The 11,183-nt window shown below is 44.3% G+C and overlaps 2 non-coding genes across 2 annotated transcripts; both read left to right on the forward strand.

The window, feature by feature from the left end:
* Positions 1 to 9,893: 9,893 nt before the first annotated feature.
* Positions 9,894 to 9,971, forward strand: Trnaa-ugc (transfer RNA alanine (anticodon UGC)). The gene is given in 2 exon segments: positions 9,894 to 9,931; positions 9,936 to 9,971. It is a non-coding gene; the product is annotated as a tRNA-Ala (tRNA).
* An 8-nt stretch (positions 9,972 to 9,979) lies between these two features.
* Positions 9,980 to 10,052, forward strand: Trnaa-agc (transfer RNA alanine (anticodon AGC)). The gene has a single exon. It is a non-coding gene; the product is annotated as a tRNA-Ala (tRNA).
* Positions 10,053 to 11,183: the final 1,131 nt, after the last annotated feature.

Here is an 11,183-nt window from a genome sequence, read left to right on the forward strand (position 1 = left end):
TATTTATTTATTTTATTTATTTATTTATTTTTTTTTTTTTTTTTCAGTGCACCACATACATATTCCTTCATGAAGTTTTTCATATGAATATGAAAAGGTTTGGGCGACTCATGCGTTCAGATGCCACCATTGACTGGGTCTTCGGCTTCACACGGATTCCTTATGTTCATTTATTAAAGCTTCCAATAAAAGACCGTTATTGTTAGCACTTATAATATGAAGAGAGAGAGAGAGAGAGAGAGACTGACCAATGTCCCCTCCTCCTCCTCCCAGCTGTGTGTGTGTGTGTGTGTGTGTGTGTGTGTGTGTGATGAAATGGAGGCAGGATCATAGAATTAAGATGAATTAATGCAATAATATCTTTTATTTAAAATAATAATAATAATAATAAGAAGAAGAAGAAGAAGAAGAAGAATTATAATAACAGTAATAACAATAATGTTACAAACGCATACAATTTAAGTAAGAGCCGTGAAGCAGAGCACAGGAGCAAGCAGTGACCTTGAAAAATCCGGAGTGACCTTGACAAGTAACCTGTTTACAAATACTATTTCTGATTAAAGCCCCATTCATATCCTTCCACAAAATGCTATAGTGGACATCCTCAAGGAAGAATAAGAGAAAGAGATAAGAAGAGAAAAGAAGGAGGAGGAGGAGGGGAGGAGGAATTGAGGAGGAAGAAATCAAAGTAATATCACTTTATTTACAAAAAACACAAGATTATACATCCTCCTCCTCTTCCTCCTCCTCCTCTTCCTTCATAGATGAGGTGGAGGTGGAGGTGTTTGTTACAGAATAGGTTCCCCTACTTTAATAAACCACAGAAAACGGATTTCACCTTGTCAACCAGCACCTGTCGCCTTGTCTCCGTTTTCTCTCTTTTTCTTTTCTTTTTTTTTCTTTTTATATGTAGGAAAGACACTGGCCAAAGGCAACAAAAATCCAATAAAAAAATCTAATAAAAAAATGGCCACTGAGATGCCAGTCCCATAAAAGGGTCAAAGCAATAGTCAAAAATTGATGAATAACTGTCTTGTAACCTCCCTCTTGAAGGAATTCAAGTCATAGGAAGGTGGAAATACAGAAGCAGGCAGGGAGTTCCAGAGTTTACTAGAGAAAGGGATGAATGATTGAGAGTACTGGTTAACTCTTGCGTTAGAGAGGTGGACAGAATAAGGGTGAGAGAAAGAAGAAAGTCTTGTGCAGCGAGGCCGCGGAAGGAGGGGAGGCATGCAGTTAGCAAGATCAGAAGAGCAGTTAGCATGAAAATAGCGGTAGAAGACAGCTAGATATGCAACATTGCGGCGGTGAGAGAGAGGCTGAAGACACTCAGTTAGAGGAGAGGAGTCGATGAGACGAAAAGCTTTTGATTCCACCCTGTCTAGAAGAGCAGTATGAGTGGAACCCCCCAGACATGTGAAGCATACTCCATACATGGACGGATAAGGCCCTTGTATAGAATTAGCAGCTGGGGGATGAGAAAAACTGGCGAAGACGTCTCAGAACACCTAACTTCGTAGAAGCTGTTTTAGCTAGAGATGAGATGTGAAGTTTCCAGTTCAGATTATAAGTAAAGGACAGACCAAGGATGTTCAGTGTAGAAGAGGGGGACAGTTGAGTGTCATTGAAGAAGAGGGGATAGTTGTCTGGAAGGTTGTGTCGAGTTGACAGATGGAGGAATTGAGTTTTTGAGGCATTGAACAATACCAAGTTTGCTCTGCCCCAATCAGAAGTTTTAGAGAGATCAGAAGTCAAGCATTCTGTGGCTTCCCTGCATGATATATTTACCTCCTGAAGGGTTGGACGTTTATGAACGTGGAAAAGTGCAGAGTGGTATCATCAGCGTAGGAGTGGATAGGACAAGAAGTTTGGTTTAGAATATCATTAATGAATAATAAGAAGAGAGTGGATGACAGGACAGAACCCTGAGGAACACCACTGTTAATAGATTTAGGAGAAGAACAGTGACCGTCTACCACAGCAGCAATAGAACGTTCAGAAAGGAAACTTGAAATGAAGTTACAGAGAGAAGGATAGAAACCGTAGGAGGGTAGTTTGGAAATTAAAGCTTTGTGCCAGACTCTATCAAAAGCTTTTGATATGTCCAAGGCAACAGTAAAAGTTTCACCAAAATCTCTAAAAGAGGATGACCAAGACTCAGTAAGGAAAGCCAGAAGATCACCAGTAGAGCGGCCTTGACGGAACCCATACTGGCGATCAGATAGAAGGTTGTGAAGTGATAGATGTTTAAGAATCTTCCTGTTGAGGATAGATTAAATAACTTTAGATAGGCAGGAAATTAAAGCAATAGGACGGTAGTTTGAGAGATTAGAACGGTCACCCTTTTTAGGAACAGGTTGAATGTAGGCAAACTTCCAGCAAGAAGGAAAGGTAGATGATGACAAACAGAGCTGAAAGAGTTTCACTAGGCAAGGTGCAAGCATGGAGGCACTGTTTCGGAGAACAATAGGAGGGACCCCATCAGGTCCATAAGCCTTCCGAGGGTTTAGGCCAGCGAGGGCATGGAAAACATCATTGCGAAGAATTTTAATAGGTGGCATGAAGTAGTCAGAGAGGGTGGAAGAGAGGGAGGAACAAGCCCAGAATCGTCCAAGAGTAGGTGTTTTTAGCAAAGGTTTTGAGCGAAGAGTTCAGCTTTAGAAATAGATGTGATAGCAGTGGTGCCATCTGGTTAAAATAGAGGAGGGAAAGAAGAAGAAGCAAAGTTATTGGAAATATTTTTTGGCTAGAATGCCGAGAAATCACGAGGGGAGTTAGGATCTTGAAAGGTTTTGACATTTTCTGGTTAATGAAGGGAGTTTTTGGCTAGTTGGAGAGCAGACCTGGCATGGTTCCGGGCAGAAATATAAACTGCATGAGATTCTGGTGATGGAAGGCTTAAGTACCTTTTGTAGGGCCACCTCTCTATCATGTATAGCACGAGATCAAGCTGTGTTAAACCAAGGTTTAGAAGGTTTAGGACGAGAAAAAGAGCGTAGAGGAATGTACGCCTCCATGCCAGACACTATCACCTCTGTTATACACTCAGCACACAAGGAGACGGGTCTCCTGACACAGGAAGCAGTAGTCATTCCAAGGAAAATCAGCAAAATACCTCCTCAGGTCCCCCCAACTAGCAGAGGCCAAAACGCCAGAGGCACCTTTGCTTTTAGGGGGATCCTGAGGAAGGGATTGGAGTGATAGGACAAGACAAAAGATATGAGATTGTGATCGGAAGGCAGCCTAACTGGAGAAGAAAGGGTGACGGCATACAGCAGAAGGATTAGAGGTCAGGAAAAGGTCAAGAATGTTGGGTGTATCTCCAAGACGGTCAGGAATACCTGAGAGTAGTGTGTTGTACCAATTGCTCTAGGTCATGGAGGATCTTAGCAAAGTTGTAGGCTAGTTCACCAGGATGGTCCAGTGAAGGGAGAGGAAAGCAAAAGCTGGTGGTGAACATTAGAGAGTCTCCAAGAATGGAGATCTCTTACTGCAAAAGGGGGAAGAGGGTCAGAATGTGCTCCATTTTGGGAAGTTAAGTAGTCAAAAGAATTTCTTATAGTCAGAGGAGTTAGGTGAGAGGTATACAGCACAGATAAATTTAGTATGAGAGTGACTCTGTAGTCCGTAGCCAGATGGTGGAGAAACTCGGAAGATTCAAGAGCGTGGGCACGAGAACAGGTTAAGTCATTGCGCACACAAACGCAGCATCCAGCTTTGGATCGAAAATGAGGATAGAGAAAGTAGGAGGGAACAGAAAAGGGGAAGCTACTGTCAGTTGCCTGAGACACCTGAGTTTCAGTGAGGAAAGAAGATGAGGTTTAGAAGAGGAGAGGGTGGTGCTCTACAGATTGAAAATTAGATCTTAGACCGCGAATGTGTTGCAGAAGTTAATGAAAAAAAAGTTGAGGGGGGTGTCAAGACACTTAGGGTCGTCAACAGAAGAGGCAGTCCGACCTGGGGACATTTATGGTCCCCCTCCCCAGATGGGGGACTCCGAGGCTGGTGTAGGAGTCGCCATGTGATGATTTTAAAATTTTTGAGTGAAGGGTTTGTGTTTTATTAGGTGCTTGTAGTTTTGTGTGGAGGGAAGAGAGTTGTCTTTAGAGGGCAGGCTGTGACTGCCCCTTTGTGTTGTGAGACACGAAAGGGAAACGTTCAGTGAGGTCACAGCTGGGTTTAATGATAAGTTCACAGCACCCCCTGAACAGTGCTTCCATGTCTAAAGCGGAGTGCTTTAGACCTCACTGGGAGTAATTATCGTTTCGGCAGGTGTCTACTGCCTCCTTCTGTTCCCTCGATGCAGTTACAACGAAGGGTTTAGCTCGATGCAGCCACAACGAGAGTGTTGCCTCGATGCAACCACAACGAGCTTGCTCCTTCGATATAACTACAAGCGAGATTGTTTTTCGATGCGACACAACGAAAGTTTGACGTCGTTAGCCACAAACGAGTTGTGCCTCGAATACGTACAACGACGCTCTCGATGCATTTCGGCGAGATTGTTGCCTCGATGCAGCTAACGAAGAGTTTGGCTCGTGCAGCTATTGAAGGTTGGCTCGATGCAGCCACAACGAAGGATTTGGCTCGATGCATTACAACAAGATTGTTATAGTGCGACACAACGACTTGCGCATTCCGGTCTTCTAGCCGGAATTATTGCCCATCAATGCAGTCGCCGAAGGATTTGGCTCGATGCAGCTACAACGAGATTGTTACCTCGATGCGGCCAGAACAACATCGCCACAGATGTAACCGCAACGAGATTGTTGCCTCTGATACAGTTTTCACAACGAAGGAGCTTGCTCCTTCGATGCAGACTTACAACGAGATTGTTGCCTCGATGCAGTTACAACGAAGGGGTTTGGGTCGATACCCCAGCCACAACAATTTTTGGATCATTGTACAATGGCCATTATTTACTCGATGCAGCCACAACAAGCATCTTCGATGTCTTCGCGAGATTGTTGCCTCGATGCAGCCACAACGAAGGGTTTGGCTTCTGCAGCCATGACTCTCTTCGATGTAGCTACAACGAGATTGTTGCCACGATGCAGTCCACAACTTGAGCTTGCTCCTTCGATGTAGCTACAACGAGATTGTTGCCCTCGATGCACCTACAACAAAGGGATTGGCTCGATGTAACTACAACGAGATTGTTGCCTTATTTGTAGCACAACGAAGGGTTTGGCTCGATGCAGCCACAACAGAGATTGTTGCCCTCGATACCTTCAACGAACTTACTCCTTCGATGTGCCTTCTGTTTCGAATTGTGCCTCGATAAATACAACGAGCTTATGCTCGATATGGCGCTGGCAAGTTGTTATCGTTGTGCAACAAAGACTTGCTCAACAAATTAATAACTTCTAGCAAGTTTATTTTACTCGTGCACCTGCAACAAGCAGTTGGCTCGATGCAGCCACAACGAGATTGTTGCCTCGATGCAATGCCACAACGAGCCGAGATTGTTGCCTCGATGCAGCCACAACGAGCTTGCTCCTTCGATGTAGTTTCTACAATGAGATTGTTGCCTCGATGCAGTTACAACGAAGGGATTTGGAGTCGATGCAGCCACAACGAGATTGTTGCCTCGATGCAGCCACAACGAGAGGCTTGCTCCTTCGATGTAGCTACAACGAGATTGTTGCCTCGATGCAGTTACAACTGAAGGGTTTGGGTCCGATGCAGCCACAACGAGATTGTTGCCTTCCGATGTAGCCACAATGAGCTTTGCTCCTTCGATGTAGCTACAACAGAGATTGTTGCCCTCTGATGCAGCCACAACGAAGGGTTTGGCTCGATGCAACCGCAACGAGATTGTTGCCTCGATGCAGTCACAACGGAAAGCTTGCTCCTTCGATGCTAGCTACAACGAGATTGTTGCCTCGATGCAGCCACAACAGAAGAGGTTTGAGAAGCTCGATGCAACCACAACGAGATTGTTGCCTCGATGCAGTCACAACGAGCTTGCTCCTTCGATGTAGCTTCAACGAGATTTGTTGCCTCGATGCAGTCACAACGAAGGGCTTGCTCCTTCGATGTAGCTACAACGAGATTGTTTGCCTCGATGCAGCCACAACGAAGGGTGCTGGTTTGATGCAGACACAACGAGATTGTTGCCTCGATGCTGCCACAACGAAGGATTGTTGCCTCGATGCAGTCCACAAATGAGCTTGCTCCTTAGATGTTGCCATTTTCAACTTCAAATTGTTGCACTCGACCTACAGCCACAACGAAGGGTTTGGCTCGATGCAGACGCCACAACTTGGCAAGATTTTTGCCTCCCGATGTAGCCACAATGAAGGCTCGCTCCTTCGATGTAGCCACAACGAGCTTGTTTGCTCGATGCAGCCACAACGAAGGGTTTGGCTCGATGCATGCCACAAACAACGAAGGGTTTGGCTGTATGTAGTCACAACGTGTTGGTTGTATTTATGCAGTAACATGGAGCTTGTTAGCTTATTGTACTGCCTCTACGCCAATAAAGTGTGGCTTTATACTTTCCGTGCAGCTCTCGGGGCCGCCTTGCCTCCTGGACGGGTGCTCGAAGAGAAAGTGCCCGTGGTGGCTATCCGAAGAGACCCCTCTTACCTCCCGTTGGTTAACGGTCTGCTTAAGTAGCTGAAAGAGCTTTTGCAGCTCGGTTGTGATGGGTGTCTCTATCACAGCAAGGCCATTGATGGCCCAAAGTCCAAATTTGTTTTACGAGAGAAAACAAATTTTTAAACATCTTTCCCACCACTTTGATCGTGTTGTACCTTAAATTTTAGAAGAAGTAGGTGTAGTCCTTTTTCATGGCAATAATTATTACAGCGATAATTTATAATCTAGTTTTTTTATAGTCCACGCCTCGGACATTTTCTGGATAATTATGAAATGTCCCCATTTTAAGACAATTGATGCTGTGACCTGTGTAGGAACGAGCGGTGTCCCTCGTGTTCTTGGTTTTGTAACACTGTCTTTGTCTCTGCGGCTGTTGTCGGTGACTCTTTTCTCTGTCTGTTTATTGGATTGTTTATGCGTGTTTCTCTGGGGGGTCCCTACCCTTCCCCCCCCCCCCCCCCCCCCCCCCCCTTCACGATTCTGGTGTCCTTGTGTGACTGGCTGCCTGTCTCCTGCTCTCCGGATGACTGGATGACTCTTTCTGTCCACCTGGTCCATCCATTTGTTTCCGCAATTGTCTTTTTTCTTTCTCTCTCTCTTTGGCTTGGCTGTTTCTTTTAACTTTTTTTTTTTTCAGGGTCTTTGTCTGTCTGTTTGCATATCTAGCAGCATATATAAGCAACCCCTAAGATAGTCTTGACGATACATATGACATGAATTCCCAAGATCAGGCCATCATGTCGGCATCTCCTGTAAATGGAAATTGAAGGAGAACAAACATTTATTGTTTGCCTTGTGTATGGACAAAAATATATGGCAGCCAAAAGATTTATTTTGATTTACATTTATTTTTATTATTTTTTTTTTTTTTTTTTTTCATGTGACTGAGAAAATATCAGTAGATCACACACACACACACACACACACACACACACACACACACACACACACACACACACACACACATGAGAGAGAGAGATCGTCACATCAGTTCCATAACACACACACACACGAGAGAGAGAGAGAGAGAGAGAGAGAGAGAGAGAGAGAGAGAGAGAGAGAGAGAGAGAGAGAGAGAGAGAGAGAGAGAGAGAGAGAGAATCGCCACATCAGTTCCAAAACACTGCTACTCACTTCGTCATAAATTTATGGCAATAACTCCTCTCCTTTTCCTCCTCCTCCTCCTCCTCCTCCTCCTCCTCCTCCTCCTCTCTCTCTCCTCCTCCTCCTCCTCCTCCTTCCTCCTCCTCGTCCTCCTCCTCGTCCTCCTTCTCCTCCTCTTTGTCGTCCTCCATTTGCCTTATATAAGAGTTGGCTTGTGAGTTTTTCATGTTCCCCGGTGCCTCCAAGTAGTGGTAGGTGGGGGAGGAGCCTTCTGCTGTGATTACACTGACATCTTCATGCTTCCTTCTCCTTGTACTGAGAGAGATGGACCTTCAATGGAATGTTACCGTTAATATACACAGGACCAGTTACGTTATTGTCATATACTCTTCCTCTTCCCTCCCTCTCCTCTTCCTCTTTCTCTTTCTCTTTCTCTTCTTTCTCCTCTTGTTCCTTCTTGCATGTGTGAAGGCGTGACCTGACCTCCTCTTCCACCCTTTTCTTGCCCTCCTTAGGTGACCTATCTGCCGCCAGTGCGTAGCTGTCAGGTCATTCTGTGTGTGTGTGTGTGTGTCTGTGTGTGTGTGTGTGTGTGTGTGTGTGTGTGTGTGTGTGTGTGTGTGTGTGTGTGTGTGTGTGTGTGTGTGTGTGTGTGTGTTGTTTGTTTACTTCTTCTTCTTCTTCTTCTTCTTCTTCTTCTTCTTCTTCTCTCTCTCTCTCTCTCTCTCTCTCTCTCTCTCTCTCTCTCTCTCTCTCTCTCTCTCTCTCTCTCTCTCTCTCTTTTTTTTTTATTTAAACATAGGTACATTATCAATGGCCCGAAGGCGCACTGCCGTGTGCAACCTATTTTAGGGTGGGACACAACACACAAATACAAATATAAATATATATACATATATATATACATTCTTTATGATAGACTTGTATTAATATTGTTAGCTTGGGGGGTTAGAGACGAGCCCCTTCAGTGGTGTGCTGTTAACTTCACGTCCTGGGTATCCATCCCCCTGATATGAGGGGACGGAGGACGCGAAAGACGTTCCACAGTGTCTGGAGACTCGCCCCCAAAAGGTGCGCTGGTGTTGGCTGGGCAGCGGGAACGCGGCACTTCCATGCAGAGTCACCTGCCTGGATAACCTCTCTCTCTCTCTCTCTCTCTCTCTCTCTCTCTCTCTCTCTCTCTCTCTCTCTCTCTCTATAAATCTTCCTTCCTGCCTTAACCTTGCTCACTCACCTCTCCTCCCCCTCCTCCCTCCTCGGCACCCAATCCATACTGAAACACTCGCTTGAAGATATAGCGTGTGTCTGTCTGTCTGTCTGTCTGCTTCACTTTGAGTGCCAAGTGATGCCAAACTAGCTCTCTCTCTCTCTCTCTCTCTCTCTCTCTCTCTCTCTCTCTCTCTCTCTCTCTCTCTCTTTCTCCACTCCTTTTCTTTTTTTCTCTATATATACACTACCTTTATTACTCCTCTCCTCCTCCTCCTTCTGCTCCTCCAAGGAAAACGTAAAATAATCAAATAGAAAACGAAATGTAAACGAAATTCTCATTTTATTTATTTTTTTCTTTAGTTTCTCCTTGAATTCCTTAAACGTATACTATTAAGAAAGAATATTAAGACGTGTATTGATAACGAAAACGGAGGAAAAAGTCAATTAGTAAGTGATAAAAGGGTTATTTTCTCTGTTTATATTGCAATTCTACAAGGCTTTTATTTAGTTACCCCTTCAATTATTTCAAGGAGAACTATTACAGGAACATACATAGAGCAGTTATAGAAAATGGAGGAAACGCTAATTTGTAAGCGAGAGAGAGAGAGAGAGAGAGAGAGAGAGAGAGAGAGAGAGAGAGAGAGAGAGAGAGAGAGAGAGAGAGAGAGAGAGAGAGAGAGGAGCTTAAAAAGCTGCGGATATGAAAAGATAGAGGGGAGAGGGGAGAGTGAAGGCCAAAGACAACAACAACAAGAACAACCTATTACTACCACTACTACTACTACTACTATTGCTACTACTACTACTACTACTACTACTACTACTACTACTATTGTTCATCTGTCTTGCTTTTTTCCTCTTCTTATTCATCTTTTCTTTTCTCTCTTTTATTCCCTTTCTATTTATCACTCGTTCCATATATACATTCACGCTTTTATTTACTCTCCTCCTCCTCCCTCCCTCTTACTACGCGGCGCGGGGGTGCTTAGCTCAGTGGTAGAGCGTTCGCTTTGCACACGTGTGAAAGGCCCCGGGTTCGATTCCCGGCACCTCCCACCAACAGGGGGATGTAGCTCAAGTGGTAGAGCGCTCGCTTAGCATGCGAGAGGCACGGGGATCGATGCCCCGCATCTCCAGTTTTCAGTCGTGCTTGCCTTCCGCTTGTGTCGAGCAGATGTGTTCTTGTGACCTGACCTACGCAGGAATTCCAGCAGCCCATATCGTTAAACCAGTCGCTAAGTTTATTTTGTTTTACCTGTTTCTGTTCTGTTGTGTTGTGTTTTCCTGTACAGCTCAGGACTCCATACAAATTACACAACACTTCTTGACGCAAACCCACAGTGATACATTTGTTAGATATCAGTACTAGGTCTCCGTCTGTTTTCATCTGTTCCTCTGTTTTAGTAGTACTTTTATTGTCTTTGGTGCTTGTAGCTTGGGTACTTTTCTTTCTCTATTTTTAAATTGTCCTGTTGTGAGAAAATTGTTTGTTCTCCTTTTGTTTTTGTGATAATTTTATTACAGGAAACATTGCTAGAGCTTCACAGTTGAAATTCCCCTTCTCATGCAGCTTGCATCCATAGAGTGGAATAGGAACTGCACTGGGAACACCAAAAAGACATTAACAACGCATGGGAAGTGTTTGCTAAAAGTTAAATGAAACAACGTTTTTGTGTACCATCGCAACGAAACAGACGGAAGGTAAAAAAACACCAAACCGAAATGGTGGAGCAATGATGAATTAGATGCTGCCTTCTGGCTAAGAAAAAATGCGTACCGCAAATACATACTAACACAAAATAATGATGATAAACTAGAGCACGACAGATTACGTAGAAAAACTAAAAAGCTGATCAAATGCAGCAAAAAATCTGTCGAAGCTCAGATCGCGAACTCATGTAAAACGAACCCAAAAAGAATTTTTACAGTTATGTAAAAAGCAAAAAAGGATCTTAACATCAAACAATTGGTCCATGCTCCAATAACAGAAAATGGTAAATAAATAGTAAGCGAAACAGACATGGCGAACACCCTGAACGAGTACTTTTCAAGTCTTTACGATCTACGAGGGATGTCTCAGGGCAGTCTGCCGACCCCCACGCCTCAGTCACGAGGCACCACGCTGCCAGAATTCACCATCACAGAAAGTGAAATCCTCTCAGTCACAAAGAGCATGAACGTAAACAAAACACCCGGGCCAGACAAGATATCACCCAAGGCTTCTTAAAGAAGTAAAAAATGAGCTCGTGAAACCGCTTACAATTTTA

This window comes from Scylla paramamosain, unplaced genomic scaffold (assembly GCF_035594125.1).
Source record: "Scylla paramamosain isolate STU-SP2022 unplaced genomic scaffold, ASM3559412v1 Contig24, whole genome shotgun sequence".
NCBI classification, from domain to species: domain Eukaryota; kingdom Metazoa; phylum Arthropoda; class Malacostraca; order Decapoda; family Portunidae; genus Scylla; species Scylla paramamosain.